The 16,538-nt window shown below is 38.8% G+C and overlaps 1 pseudogene; it reads left to right on the forward strand.

Annotated features, from left to right (window-relative positions):
* The first annotated feature begins 8,592 nt into the window (after positions 1-8,592).
* Positions 8,593-8,869, forward strand: LOC118531555 (translation machinery-associated protein 7 pseudogene; annotated as a pseudogene).
* Positions 8,870-16,538: the final 7,669 nt, after the last annotated feature.

Below are 16,538 nucleotides of genomic sequence, written 5' to 3' on the forward strand. Positions count from 1 at the left end.
TCTAGAAAATATGGATACAATTTAGAAAAATCTCCAAGTCCTTACTATTATTAGAACAGAACACATTCATAGTGACTTATTATAATAATTATAGCCAATTTCATAAGAACAAGGTTTTTTGATAATAATGTTGTTTTCCCCACCCTCACTTTCTGCTTATTTTTAGTAGTCTCAACACAACTCACTGGTCCTATTGATCTTTCCACCATTTCATCGGACTTTCAGATCCTCAAATCTCCAACATAATTACCTTTTTAGACATGAAGAAAAACAGCGTGCATTTTGGCATCTAAAGTACTTATAAAGGATTAAATTTATGCAAGTATGAATAATCTAATAACAAATGTCTTATGTCTTAATATCCTTTGGTACACTCTTATCTTGGTAGTTAACACTGGATTCCTGGCCACAAAGACATAGGGTCTAGCAAATGAGGTTTCAGAAAGGAACCAGATCCTGTGAAGGTCAGTCATTACTAGCATCATGTGCTAGGTTCTGGGGAAAATGAGGTGTGAGAAGAGATCCCTGAATAATCAGAGTCCACCATCTTGGGACCAGGGATATATTAATATATCAAAATATATCAAAAGATAAACAACACAGTACCTGTGTTGAGTACTTACAAGTTACACATATCATAGAATTAGAGCCTTTTTTATGAGTTTTTTCTACCCTGCCACCTACACTAAGGAATATAAAGAATGTAATCCATTTAAGTAGTATACATATGCAGAATGTTCGGTATGTAACAGAGATGCCTCAAGGGAGTAAGATAAGGAAGGGATGTGACCCCTACGCCCATTAGAAACTTAGTTCAGCGGATAGTAACAGCTACCCAACTACAGTTTGTGATCTCACGTGGAAGTAGTCCAGAGGTAGGCTTGCCAGAGCTCGAGCAGGACTTAGCAAAACTATCCATGGTCCTGGCTCTTTCTGTGTCACCTCTTTCATCCCCAAAGTCCCAGGTTTTCTGCTGGAGCTCAGCCAACACATAGGAGTTCCAAGCAGGAATGAGAAGAAGAAACCCAAGTGAATGGAGCCCTTCATGCCAAGGAGTCATTTTCTCGCAAGTTATGAACGGTCAGGAAGACCCATCCAACCACGTCTGTTTACATCTTACTGGCCACACCTAGCTGCAATAACCAGAGAGGCACACAGGGGGTGGAATAACATTTTTTATATGCTGAACAAAAAGAAGTGTCAGTGCAGAGTCCCAAAAGTAGCCAAAAATATCATATTTTAGAGTGGAGGCGAATAAGACATACCCTCAGATGAAGGAAGCCAACTGCTCCAAGAGGTGTCCTTCAGACGGAAGGGAAATGATACTGGAGGGAACTCGGAACTTCGGGAAAGAAAAATGAAAGCCACCGAAATGGTAAATATCTGCCTAAATGTCATAGACTCATTTTAAGTTCTTTAAAATATGTATGATGGTTGAAAGCAAAAAGTATGTAGTCTGTTGTGTGTTCAATGTATGTAGATGTAACACATTGGACCACTGCAACATAAAGGCGGTAAGATTTCTACACTCCACGTACTAAAATTCTAAGGGGATTGTGAAAAGTAGAGTATGTGTAATCCATATAGCAACCACTGAAAACTGTACAGAGTACAAAACTCAGCAGATAAATTAAAGCGAAGTACTACCAAATATTGAGACATATTGATGCTCTGTATCGTTTTGTCTTCTGAATTATTTGGTGAAATTCTTTATTCCCTAGTGACTGGTCAAACTTGGATCTTAAAGTAAAGGAAAGTAGCCTCACCTCTACTTTAAACATGTTTAAGATAATTTATGCATATAGCAAAAAAAAGTTAGCAAAAGATTCAAGGGGTCATTCCTTGTACCTAAGGTTTATAAGCTCAGGTACAGAGAATGGGATCTAGGTTTCTGCCTATTTTCAAATATGTTTACAGAAAATAATAAAACAGGACTGATACAGTTGTTTGATTTGATTTTTCATGGCCTAGCTCTAAAACTATATATTTTTGAGAACCTTAAATACTAAGCCTATTACTGATAGAATAATCTTAAAGTTCCAGAGAAGCATCCAACTAACCTTTCCCTCTTCTAGAATGCCTTCACCATGCCCCACCTGCTTCCAACTCCTGGCTCACTTTCATCATTTACATTCTCAGTGACTAAAATTTCAAATCCTCAGTGATTCTTTCCTACCTTTACCCCAATATCATGGCCCCTTGTTGGTGGCACTCATTCTTATTGCTAATTCTAAGTATTGTGTTTATCTTTCTTTCTTTTTTTAATTTTAAACTGACTCCAGCACTAGAATATCATATCCATAAGAACAGGAATCAAGTCTGTCTGGTTCCCCTTTACAACCTTGAAACTCCTTGCATGGAGTATATCACTTAGCGACATATATATTTGTTGAAAAAAAAAATAATCTCATTGGATTTTGACATTAAAATAAACCTTTGTTATTCCTTTCACATGGAATCATGATCATTCCATATTAATCACTATGCTTTTGACTTCTTATAAATTAATTTGATATCCTCATTAAGTCAACTCCATCTTCAACAAAACAATAAATTTATAGATCCTAAGTTTTTTTCCTCAATCTTCTTGAACTCTCAGATCCACAATGGCATGAACTGTGTTTTATTTGTCTTTGTCTTTAAGTTTGACACAGCATCTAGCACGTAATAGGTATACAATAAATATTTATTAAAAAGAAAAAAAGAAAATTCAGAAGATTTTTGGTCATACTTCATCAAATAGGACATATTATTAAAGAAAAAATATTTTTTACTTCAATTTTTTTTTTTTTACTAAAAAGTTATTCATTACAAATAGTATTTAATAGTGACCAACTAAGCTTTTGCTTGTGGTGGTTTTTTTTTAACTACCAACATGTATTTGGAGGTTTAAAAAAAGTGTGCACTCGGGTTATCAAAAAAAATACTGCCGTGTCTCACAATCAAATAAAAGGATACATCATGAAAAATAGTGTTCGGCTTGCCCTTCTTTTATTCTGAAATACGTGACACTTCTTAGGATCTAAATGCCTTTCACATACTTCCAGGTTGATTTTTAACTGTTTTAACAATGTTTATCCTCAATCCTTTATCACCTTTTGCCACTAAGCTATTTAAAATCATTTTAGATGCTGAGAGTTAATCTGGCTATCACCTGCTAAAGCCCACAATGTCTCCTATGTCTTGAAAGTGAGAGATCAAGTAAAAATACCAGTCTTAAGTATTGTCAAGCCTAGAAAATTGGTGCCTCATGTCAACTCAGTCTGAACATACTGAACTTAATATATGGAGTGAGAAGGAATTCTAGGGAAATAATAACAATTTCCTTAACCTAAGCCCTTACAACACCAAAATACAGTAATGATCATGAACAACACAGATATATCTATCACCTACTACATGACAGTAAACCACCTTTTGATGCTTTAAATTAAGGCTTTCAAAGAAATCTACAAAATTAACAATAACAGCCCGTTTACCATACATCACATTTTTTAAATTAAATGTTACATAGATTCCTTGTATTTTAGTGAAATCACGTGGGTGAAGAGCTTCATAAATTGTAAAACAAAGTATATTTTATATTTGTAACACTCTCCTTTGAGTTTTAAAGATAAATTTGTATGTGCATCTTTATATATCTGCAGCAGAAATACAATTTATAGTATAATATCCCAAGTGACATACTAGAGGGTAATTAATTGAAGGCATGATATATTCTAACTGTAAAGAATAACAGTTCATTACATTTCCCCCCCTTGGAAAAAATATGTAAATCAACTAATTATTAATGATTCATTACTTTTACCTCAGAACATATTTTAGTGGCTACTATATTCATATTAATCTGGCTAATTTTAGCTTAAGTTGAAACAAATGAACTTAGTTGGTGTGAATTTGGCTAGGGTAAGTATGCGCTGGTGAAGTGAGTGTCTGTTCAATGGGTGGAGGAGATTTCTCTTCCTTGATAATGATCTGGGCTCCCTGTCAACAGATAGGAGTGAGTCACAGCATGCTAACCCACAAGAGATATATCACAAAATATTAGACCATCACTTTACATATGGCAAATAGAAACCCAGGAAATTAACTCTTTCCCCAAAGCTACATGTAGTGGAAACAAACTGCCAGAGCTCCTTAGAGGTACCCCTGGAAAGACTGAGATCTTTCTTTCTTTCTTTCTCTTTCTTTCTTTCTTTCTTTCGATTTTATTTATTTATTTGACAGAGGGAGAGACAGTGAGAGAGGGAACACAAGCAGGGGGAGAGGGAGAGGGAGAAGCAGGCTTCCCGCGGAGCAGGGAGCCCTATGCGGGGCTCCATCCCAGGACCCTGGGTTCATGACCCGAGCTGAAGGCAGACGCTTAACGACTGAGTCATGCAGGTGCCCCAAGGGTGAGATCTGTCTGAGGGCCATGGGAGAGGGGTGCCAGGTAGATTTTACCTAATGCTTCCTGCTGGGGCAGAGCATGCCAGCTTTGACTGAGTATGAAAATCGCATGGGGATTCTGGTCAGCATGCAGGTTCTAATCAGCACGCAGATTCTAATTCAGTAGGTCTTGGAGGAGGCAAGCTCCCAAATGATGTAGGAGCCCCTGATCTGTGGAACACACTTTAAGGGCCAGGCTCAGGGTAAAAGAAGAGGAAAGTTTCTATCCCCTTTCACAAATTTCCTTCAATTTCCCGGCTCCCTTACCTCAGAGCAGCAGGTCAGTTCAAGGCGCAACTTCTACAGCCTGAACACAAAAAACCTTTGAAAAGGAGGAATTAGATTGACTTTAAAAGGATGACCAAAAGAAGAACAGACATTTATTTAAAAAACCAAAGGGTGCTGGCGTGCCTGAGTGACTCAGTCAGTTGCGTGGGCGACTCAATTTCGCCTGGGATCATGATCTCAGGGTCCTGGGATTGAGCTCAGCGGGAGTCTGTTGAGATCTCTCTCTCTCCCTCTCTCTTTGCCCCTCCCCCACTCATGCACACTCTCTCTCTAAAATAAATAAATCTTTTTTTAAAAGATTTATTTATTTATTTATTTGAAAGAGAGAGAATGAGAGAGAGAGAGAGCACATGAGAGGGGAGAGGGTCAGAGGGAGAAGCAGACTCCCCGCTGAGCAGGGAGCCCGATGCGGGGCTCGATTCCGGGACTCCAGGATCATGACCTGAGCCGAAGGTTGGTCAAGCAACCAACTGAGCCACCCAGGCGCCCCATAAATCTTTTTTTAAAAAGCGTGCTAACTGGGACTAAAATTAAGGGATAGCCAACATTTTTAGTTAAATTGTCTGCCTAGCAAAAAATAACCATCAAATCTTTGAGAAGGAAAAGCAAGACTGTACCTCAGGTTTAGACTTAAACTCTAAGTTTCTCGAGTCCATTTGGGAGGAACATCATGAAGACAATTTGAGCCTGAATGCTCCTGCACCTCCTTCCCTAACTATCTAATATTTGCCTTCTCTACAAAGAGAATGTTTCTATCCTATAATCTGTAAAGATTAAAAATTTACTCTGGCACAGAAGACGCTAAGATGATGCATAGTTATAACCGAACAAATCCTTCCCCGTAGCTGTTTCCAAGTAGGAATGAATATCAGAAATACTTAATTCACACATTTTCCGTTGGATGACCTTTTCAGACTCTTGCTACTTTAAATACAAAAGTACTATTCATGGGCGCCTGGGTGGCTCAGTTGTTAAGCATCTGCCTTCGGCTCAGGTCATGATCTCAGGGTCCTGGAATCGAGTCCCGCATCAGGTTCCCTGCTCAGTGCAGAGCCTGCTTCTCCCTCTGCCTCTGCCACTCCCTCTGCTTGTGCTCTTCTGTCTATCTCTCTGTCAAATAAATAAATAAAATCTTAAAAAAAAAAAAAAAGCACTATTCATTAGGCTACATTCTTTAAAATGTGTCCTGAAAATCAATCATCGAAACCTCCTCAAGCTTGTATGCGCAGGTGTTTGGTTCCTAGAATCGAAGTGGCCATGTAGTGAAGCACTAAGGTAAATAATGGAATTTTGGATGAATGAAATTTGTAGATATCCCCAAACAAGATACAAATCTGATGTTATAATAACAGTTATATGGAAATACTTTTATTTAAATAATTATAACAAAAATAACTGTATTCAGTATAAAAGGAATTGCAGATTTTAACTGTATATGTAATTTTATGAAAACTTGTTGTTCCATTACCTTATCAAGTCTATATTTTTAACAGGAAGAAAAATCACATAAATGTCTCTATACGTTGGCCTTTTCAGTTTATATGAACAGTATCCGAAATTCAGAAGAGTAGCAGGAAATACTAACAGATTTAGCGTTTGGGGTCTATGAAAGCAGACACATTTGGTAACCACTCCTATGCGCCTTAATGTTTGAGCAAGCGTGAGAAGGTGTTCCTTTTACACTTAAGGCATTAGGAATCTATTACCCTAGGGCATTTCAGAAACGGGAAATTAAGAATCCGTTTCTTTGCAAATAGTAATAAAAGGCAAATAATTGATTGCTGTTGATTAAAGAATCCATAATGAAAATGTTTTCCCCTTCTTTCAAAACATCATACCTATCTCAAAGAGATACTGCAGGCCACAAGAGCAAAGAATGCCATTTGATAGACTTTTACTTGAGACAGGAATCCGAAACATTTATAGCCAACAGCTTTAAAAGCCACACACAACCACCTAAAAACAATACCGATTGCATCAAACTTGATAAGCACAAATTTGAAAGATCTATACGAAAGTATATAGAAGATATATACTTACACCAAAAAAAAAGTACACAAAAGATATATAGCTAAACAAAATATCTATCAGAAAGTCTACACTTTCTGATATCAGACAGGCCCAAAACATTTTGAAGGAGACTAAAAATCACCATAGTTCCTGTTTTAAGATATTCTGTTCAGGCATAACTGTTTGTAGAGAAAATGTAAAATAAATATATTGTCTCAATGATCAATTACTGCATAACAAACCACCACCAATTAAGTGGCCTAAAGCAATAATTGTTTTTTTTTTTTTTTTAAAGATTTTATTTATTTATTCATGAGAGACAGAGAGAGAGACAGAGGCAGAGGGAGAAGCAGGCTCCCCGCGGAGCAGGGAGCCCGATGCGGGACTCGATCCCAGGACCCTGGGATCATGACCTGAGCCGAAGGCAGACGCTTAACCGACTGAGCCACCCAGGCATCCCAAGCAATAATTGTTTTATTTCCTCAGAAATATGTGGATCAGGAATTCAGGCTGACTCAGATGGCAAGGGTTTTTTTCCAGTTTTATTGAAATATAATTGACATACAGCACTGTGCACGTTTAAAGTGTATAGTATAATGATCTGACTAACATAGATCATGAAATAATTACCACAGTATGTTTAGTTAACATCCATCTTCTCATATAGATACAAGAAAAATTATTCCTTGTAATGACAACTCTGAGGATTTACCCTTTTAATTTTCTTATGTACCAAACAGCAGTGTTACTCATAACCATCATGCCGTGTATTACTTCCCTAGTACCTATTTACCTTAGAGTTGGGAGTTTGTACCTTATGACCACCTTCATCCCATTCTGCCTCCCCTGACCCACCCCATCTAGTAACCACAAATCTGATCTGTTTACATGAATTTGGTTTTTGTTTTAAATTCCACATACAAGTGAGGTCATGAAGTATTTTCTTTCTCTGCCTGACTTCCTTCACTTAGCATAATGCTCTCAAGGTCCAAGCAAATTGTCACAAATGGCAGGATTTCCCTCTTTTTATGGTTGAATACTATTCCATTGTATTTTTACACCATGTTTTCTTTATGCATTCATCCATCAATGGACACTTCGGCTCTATGCCTTGGCTATTGTAAATAATGCTGCAGTGAACACGGGGATGCAGATATCTCTTTGACATAGTGCTTTCGCTTGCTTTAGATGTATTTCCAGAGATGAGATTGCTGGATCATGTATGATAGTTCTAGTTTAAATTTTTTGAGGAACCTCCGTACTGTTTTCCATAGTGGCTGAAACAATTTGCATTCCCACCAACAGTGCACGAGGACTCCCTTTTCTCCACATCCCCACCAATACTTGTTACCTTTTGTCTTTCTGAGAATAGCCATCCTCACAGATGTGAGGTGATAACTCATTATGGTTTTGATTTGCATTTCCCTGGTGATTGGTGATGTCAAGCATCTTTTCATGTGCCTGTTGACCACTCATATGACTTCTTTCAGCTGCCAGTTTTTCTGCTGGTCTCAACAAGGGAGCTACTGTGATCTGGCTGCTCACCTGGATCTAAAAGGTCCTACTTCCACGTCTGGTGGTTGATGGTGTCTGTGAGCTGGGCCTATCACTACACATGGTATCCGCTCCTCAAGAAAACTATCTTAGGCTTCTTCATGTGCTTCTGCTCAGGATTCTAAGATGTCAGAAGCAGAAGTTACAAGTTCTCCTGTCGCCTAAGCTTGAAAGTGACACAACACTTCTGCCTCATTCCTCTGATCAGGGAAGGGCCCAAGGTCAGCACAGATCCAGAGGGCAAGAAAACAGACTTCACTTCTTGATAGAAGGAAGGACAGCATTATATTGCAAAGGGACAAACATCCACGAATGAGAGGAATGATCATATTCATCTTTGCAAGCATCAACCAGTTATATATTCAAGCACACAAATATGTCGTAAGAAAGTGTGGGTCTGGCCACAAAGGTGGCAAAAAGAAGTTCCCTGAAACAGCCCAAGGAGTAGGCCAAAGAGATGAATGATGAAGATAAGGCATTCAAGCAGAAACAGAAAGAGGAACAGAAGAAACTAGAAGAACTAAAAGCAAAGACTCAGGGGAAGGGCCCCCTGGCCACTGGTGGAATTAAGAAATCTGGCAAAAAGTAAGATGTTCCTGTGCCTGGGGCAGTGGTGATCCATAATTCAATTCCTGTTTAACCATCTGGATTCCTGCCGTCACACCTGTTACCATCCATAGCTAGAATGAAGTGCTGTTTCTTGGATCCTATTGTACATTTAAGAATAAACTTTTGTGAAAAATAAATAAATTTTAGGGGCATTGGGTGCCTCAGTCGGTTAACCGGATGCCTTCAGCTCAGGTCATGGACTCAGGGTCCGGGGATGGAGCTTCGGGCTCCCTGCTCAGCGGAGAGTCTGCTTCTCCCTCTCCTTCTACCCCTGCTCCGGCTGTCTCTCTCTCTCTCTCTAGCTCTCTCTCAAATAAATAAATAAAATCTTTTTTAAGAAATGATAAATACATTTTAAAAAGGTAAGAATAAAAAGAAAGCATAATGTCCTTATTTATAATAAAAAATGTATGTTTGTTTTCACTGACACAGAACTCCTGAAACCCTTTGGAGTTCTGTTGATGAGAGCGATAAAGGTGTCTTTTGTTGTGTTAATGAGGCGATTGAGGGAAGAGCTTTAGGATGAGGGCTGGTTGCCAGGGGAACAAACCTTGTGATCAGAGGGTTGGAACTTTCAGCACCACCCCCACCACCTCAAGGAAAGGGAGAAAAATTTGAGATTAGCAAGGAATATTTAATCAATCATGCCTAGGTAAGGAAGCCTCCATAAAAATTCAAAAGGGCGAGGTTCCAAGAGCTTCCAGGTTCCTGGACACGTGGAGATTCAGGGAGGGTGGCCCACTCAAAGCGCATGGAAGCTCCTCACCCTTCCCTCACACCTTGCCCTATGCATCTCTTCTGGTTGTTCCTGAGTTATATCCTTTTATAATAAACCAGTGATCTGGTACGTAAAATGTTTCTCTGAGTTCTGTGAGCCACTCTGACAACTTAATTGAACCCAAGCAGGGGGTCGTGGGAACCTCCGATTCATAGCCAGGTGGTCAGAAGTACAGGTAACAACCTGGACTTGTGATTGGCTTAGGAAGTCGGGGTAGGAGGCAAGCAGACTTGTCGGCTGAGCCCCTAACCTGTGGAATCTGACATTGCCTCTGGGTAGACAGTGTCAGAATTGAGTTAAATGGTAGGACACCCAGCTGGTGTTGTGGAGAATTCCTTGATAGTGTGGGGAAACCCACCCCCCCCCCGACAAACACACACACACACATGACCCATGTTGATATTGGGACCAGATCCCTAATTTAGAAAGTAATAAAATTTCATCTGTGTATGGTTTGTCTGTATGTATATATCTCTTGTAAATGATACTGTGAGGTGTATGAATTGTACATTAAGGTAGGGGTAAAAGACGAATCTGATAAGAAACTAACAAAGCAACATAGGACCACTCCATATTTTTAATCCAGTCTATGGTTTTTTTGGTTTGTGTTAGAGAACCTAAGCGACAATGGAATTCTATTGTACAATCTGTTAGGGCATCAGGTATTTCATTTTCATAAAGCAATAAATATCCTGCTACAAAATTACACTACTCTTTAGTAATACACACACACACCCCCATGCACATACAGCCTTTGAAAGACTTGAAGAAGGAAGATGCTGCAAGCTAACTCCCCTTCCCATCATATCCCCTCTCCCTTTCCAAACCCAAAGGCTATTAGTTTTGTTTTTAATTCTCATGTACTAAAAGTAGAAGTGGAGTGATGGCCATGTAAGGAGATGAGTAAATCCTTTCCTCAAAAAAGCAACAATAAAGCTAGGCAAAACTAACAAAATTAAACATTCATGTACTCTGGAAATCAACCAAAGGCATACAACAATCAGAAGCATTTTTGCTGGGCAACTGGGTGGCTCAGTCGGTTAAGCATCTGCCTTCGGGTCCTGGGATTGAGTCCTGCATCGGGCTCCCTGCTCAGCGGGGATCTTGCTTCTCCCTCTCCCTCTCTCTCTGTCTTTCATGAATAAATAAGTAAAATCTTTAAAAAAAAAAAAAAAGCATTTTTGCTTACAAAATTCCTGAACTTGCTAAATTAGACTGTATCAAAACTCTTAAAAGATACTCAAAATAGTGTCAGTACTGTCACTAGTAAGACAAGCAAGACCCAGACTAGGAAAAAATATTTGCAAATTATATATCTGAAAAAGAACTAGCTTGTAGATATATAAAAATACAGCTCAATGATAAGACAAAAAAAATTGAAAACGGGCAAAAGATTTAAATAGGCATTTCACCAAATAACATATACAAGGGGCCAATAAGCATATGAAAAAAAAAATGCTCAGCAACATTAGTCTTTGGGAGAAATACGAATTAAAACAACGAGATATTGGGGCACCTGGGTGGCTCAGATGGTTAAATGTCTGCCTTCAGCTCAGGTCGTGATCCCAGGGTCCTGGGATCGAGTCCCACATCGGGCTCCCTGCTCAGCGAGGAGCCTACTTCTCCCTCTCCCTCTGCCTCTGCCCCTTCCCCCTGCTTGTGCTCTCTCTCTCTCTGTCAAATAAATAAATAAAATCTTTAAAAAGAAACCAAGATATCACTAGACACCCACTAGAATGGAAAAAAAGACGGATAATAACAAGCGTTGGCGAGGATGTGGAGAATTTGGAACCCTCACACATTGCCGGTAGGAATGTGAAATGCTGCAGCCACTTTGAAAAGTAACCTGGCAGTTGCTCAAAAATGGTAAACCTATATCACATAATTCTTAAATTCCACTGCTATCTCAGAAAAGTGCTAACATATATCCACGTAGACTTACATGTAAATGTCAATCGGGGCATTATACATAATCGTGAAAAAACTGGAAACTTTCCAAAGGTACAAGCAACTAGTGAATGGATGAACAAAGGTGGTACATCCATAAACGGAAAACCATGCAAGGATGGAAAGAAATATACTACTGGTACACGGTACAAGATGGAAGAACCTCAAAACCATTGTATTGTGAGAAGCCAGACACAAAAGCCAATATATCATATGATTCCATGTATATGAAGAGTCTAGAAAAGATAAATGTATACGGATAGAAAGCCAAACCAGCACCAGGCTGGGGCTGGATGTGGGAGTGAGGATTCAGAGATGCGTTTTGTAACAAGTGTATTTCATGGGCATTGGGAGACTTTGACATGACGATGGAAGCATTAACTGTATTTTGAGGGACGCACAGCCCTATAGATCAATTAGTTTACAGGAAATAGATTGCATGTCAATAAAGCTGTTTAAGAACTATTTTCAATGGAGTGTACAATATTCCATCTTCAGTCCTTCCTTGGCTTTAGGATATCTCTCTTCACACACACACACACACACAGCATGCATGTATCTCTATGTTCAGTTATTGTGGGTTTTACAAAGCCAACCTCTCAGAATTTTTTTATTTCTTCTCCTTCACATTATTCCATACATATATCATATGTAGCAGATTCCTTCGTAACTTCTTTCGTAATTGCATTGCCTTTGAAGCAAGAGCCTTCTTTTTTATAACACCTAAGAATTTCTTCCTGAGATTCTCTTCAAATAAACTAGTTTTTGTTTAAATAATACATTTGACATCAAACTTTTAAGAACAAAGAAAAATGTTCTATATGACATTAACTTTATAGGATTAAATTTGTTTTATTTCACACAGCTTCGTCATGGATATATGTGACTTTTTTTTATTAAAATGAAAACTATTCCTTAAGTGCACCTTGGCAAAATGTAATGGAACTATAATTTAAAAGCACAAATTAAAATAATAATTAAATACCATCTCAACACATGTTATAGGCTGGCCTGCATGGGCTCAATCATTTTAAAATTACTCACCTTTATTTTTTCTAAGTTGATCAAATTTTTTGATAAAAGATTATCATTTGTGATTTTAATATAGTACTTGTTCAGAAATAATTTGCCACCAGCTCACTAATTTTTTTAAAGATTTTATTTTCATTTGAGACAGAGAGATACAGGGAGAGCATGAGCAGGGGCAGGGATAGAGGGAGAAGGAGAAGCAAACTCCCCGCTGAGCGGGGAGCTTGACACGGGGCTCAATCCCAGGACTCGGAGATCATGACCTGAGCCAAAGGCAGACGCTTAACCATCTGAGCCACCCAGGGGCCCCTCGAGTTCACTATTTGTAGCAAGTTGGTTTTATTCATATAATACAGTCTCATAAAAGTAGTGACCCACCTGGTTTTAACAAATATGGGCAAACTGGAACACAAAGTCCTAGTTTTTAGAGTAAAAATCAGCAATGGAGAAAATTTTCAAGTATCATTAATTTGTTAACTACACTGAAAAAGTACCAAATAGGAACTACATGGTTAGCTGTATATCTTCATAAATTTGTCCATCAGACAAAAGAAATTACTGTTCTTGGCACTTTATACCTTACTTAAAAAAATTTAATGCCCCTTAAAATATTGGTAAATGAAGCTATAACAAATTACACAGTTTCCCACTCTGTCCACTAATTATTACCTAACTTGCAAACCAAAAACAGTCACTGATTTTGGATACACTGTTCTTCCTATTTTATCATAAAAACTAAAGAGACATGAACTGACATGCGGAAAACTAGCTCTCATCACAGAAACTCATGTGAGGTCAAGGAAACCTTTGTAGATACAAACATCTTCCCCTGCACTCCTTAACAGATGCTTGAACAGGTTTCCACACTTGACAAAAAAAGTCCACTATGTCTCAGGAAATAAGCTGGAAATGTTCCATTATTAAGGTTTATTCAAGCATAATACATCAAACTGATGGGATCACGGCATATTTTCCAATGTGCGTAAACTGCACTGTTGCTTAATTATCATCATTTCCACAACTAGCAAAAAGAACACAAGGTACGAAATATGACCCTAATGTTTTAAGGTAAAAGCCATTTACCATTAAGAAGGCTATATTTTCTTTGCAATGAATAAACAGCTGAGTACTGCTGGAAACTTTTCAAGCAATCTCAATTTGGGATGTGACATTTGTATGCTCCTGGACTCTGGGCATCTTGATTCTGTATTTTCTTGCTTAGGAAGTCACTCTCCTCAAGCTACTGAGTTTCATTGCTGTGTGTCCACCGTATGCCGGAGGAGCATTTTTGGGAAGTTTTATAATGAGTGTAATAAAGGTATTCTAATGATATCTAAATTTCCTCATCACTTGCAGATAAATAGGTTATTTAATTTTGAACACACAAGTCTAAAAGTCTTAACTATCAGAAGTTCTACTTCCTTTTCTTTTTGTTTATGTTAAGAGTATATAAATATTCTCATTATCTTTCTTTCACTTGCTTAAAGTTTTTCTCAGTTTTTTATCTTGTTGGCCACAGATATTTTCTATTTCAAATTAAAAGTAGGTTAATTGTTTTTCACTGCTAAAAAAAAATCAAAAGCAAAATCATGTAGTACTCCTTTGAAACTAGTTTGTCAGTTAGAGTTGAGATGTCATTAGGCTGGAAGAAAATATGAAGTCCCGGAATTCTTCCCGTCTGCATCCCATTACATTACCTCAAATCTTAATTGCACCTGCCCGGATCCTTCTGCAGATGCCAATTGAATGAGTGAAACAATACAATTGGAATTTTTCATATCCTTCTGGGTAAAATACAACCACATTTTTGTACCACTCTCACTCACAAAGGCATTCCAACTTTCTTTTTGTGTTGTGGGAGTTTGTATTCCTAAAAATGAAGCCGGCAGACAGGTCCCTAGTCCATGGGAGCCGTAACAGGACAGGATGCGACGAGAACCTGACAGACTATAAGGAAAGCAAGCCCAATAAGCAGATGAACAGATAGGCAGAGTGTGTTGAGGATTTGCCAGTGCTTGTGAAGAGTAGTCAAACTGGACATATTTAACTTTGGCTGAAAAGAAATGGATCATAAAAGAAGTTCATGAGAAATCAGCTTCTTGGTCTAGAGTCATATTTAAAGAGTAAGAAGTCAATAAAATTCCTGTCCAGCAAGAAAAAAGGAAATAGAAAAAAAGAGATCTCAAGGGGACAATGTCCTCAATAAAACGAGGGGGCAAGATGCCCCCAAATCCCCCAGACCAGATCCCAGGCCTGTGTGAGATGTATGTCACATGGTATGTGATATATATAGTGATATACGTATTGTCTCTATATGATCACACCCTGGCATCAGGAGCTATGCAGCAGCAGAAAAAAGAAAAGAAGAGTTCTAGTTACCCCCATAAGCCGGATTTCAGAAATCGCTTTAAAATATTCATCTCTCAAAGAGGAAAACCACAATCTGAGTAGAAATGTCAGCAAGCATTTGTCTGAAATCAAGTTTGTCTGAGGACAAGCGGTGGAAACGGTAGAAATTTGCACAGAGTCCCAAATTGTGGAGAATGTAGAAAGACCTCGAAGATTACAGGCAGCCTACGTTCTCAGTAAGTAGAAACTCACAAGAAAATCACCCCTTCACCAGGACAGAGGCCACTCTGAGGAAACATTATAAAAACAGAGCCCAAACCGACCAGGGAGGAGCACTGGAGGACAGAAGAGAGAGAAGGTCCACACACTCGTGAGGAGAGGTCCCGAGAAAGCGGGTCTCAGCAAGCTTTCTTTAGAGGTAACTGCAAAGGCAGCTACTATGTTTCTTACCTCCTGGGACCCAGATGAGGAGGGAGTTCCCAGTCACGAGGGTGAAATGCTTCAGGGCTCCTCTCACAGCCATTCACCCTAGAACCCCTTTTCAAACATGCAGAAAAACCATCTCATTGGAAGCGGAAGCGTGAGCTGGGCGTCTGGGTGGCTCAGTCGGTTGAGCAGTTGACTCTTGGTTTCAGCTCAGGTCATGATCTCAGCGTTGTGGGATCGAGCCCCACATCCAGCTCCATGCTCAGCGGGAGTCTGCCTGAGATTCTCTTTCTCCCTCTTCCTCTGCCCCTCCCCCCACTCACACATGCTTTCTCTCTCTCTCTCAAATAAATAAATAAATCTTTAAAAAGAAAGCAAGAAACCTAACAGAAAGGGCTGTGACTGATCACTTTTCAAAGAGCATATAAGAAACAATTACTCAAAAAGCATGCCAACAGAGGAGCAGGCCAGATACTACGTAACAGTATTTCAAAATTAGCTAAAAGGCATTAAGATAATGACAGAAGTTATGAACAAGCAGCAAAAGTCACAAAAAGAAAATTCTAAAAACAACATAACTAGACCTCAGGAGGAAGTTAAGGTATAAAACAGAGATCAGGAAAGGAAACAATTCAGAAATAAAAACTAATAAATAAAGTAAAAGAAACACACAAAGAAGGACTGCAGAGAATATCCTAAGAAAAATAGAGGTTAAAAAGGAGGAAATTCAAAAAAAAAATAATAAACAGTATCAGGAAAGATATAGAAAGAGGTTTGTGGGGAAAGGGTAAATGTGGAAGAGAGGCCATGAAGACACACCCTAACGGGGATGGAGAGGAGAACAAGAGCACAGTAGACAAGGAAGGGGACACAACTAGGGTACACCCAGGCATGCTCAAGCCAACCAGCTGGACATCCCAACAAATTCTATGGACATTCCAAACAAAAAGAGCATATAACTTGTAAAAGAAAGAAAATTAGAATAGCCTCAGCCTGTTTCACATCAACACTTTGTGCCTCAAGACAATTTTTAAATTCTGAAGGGAACAAAAAACCCCATGAGCCTAGGATGTTATATACAGCTAACTGACCTTCCAATGTAAATGCCAAATAAAAATGG

Source organism: Halichoerus grypus, chromosome 3 (assembly GCF_964656455.1).
Source record: "Halichoerus grypus chromosome 3, mHalGry1.hap1.1, whole genome shotgun sequence".
NCBI lineage: Eukaryota > Metazoa > Chordata > Mammalia > Carnivora > Phocidae > Halichoerus > Halichoerus grypus.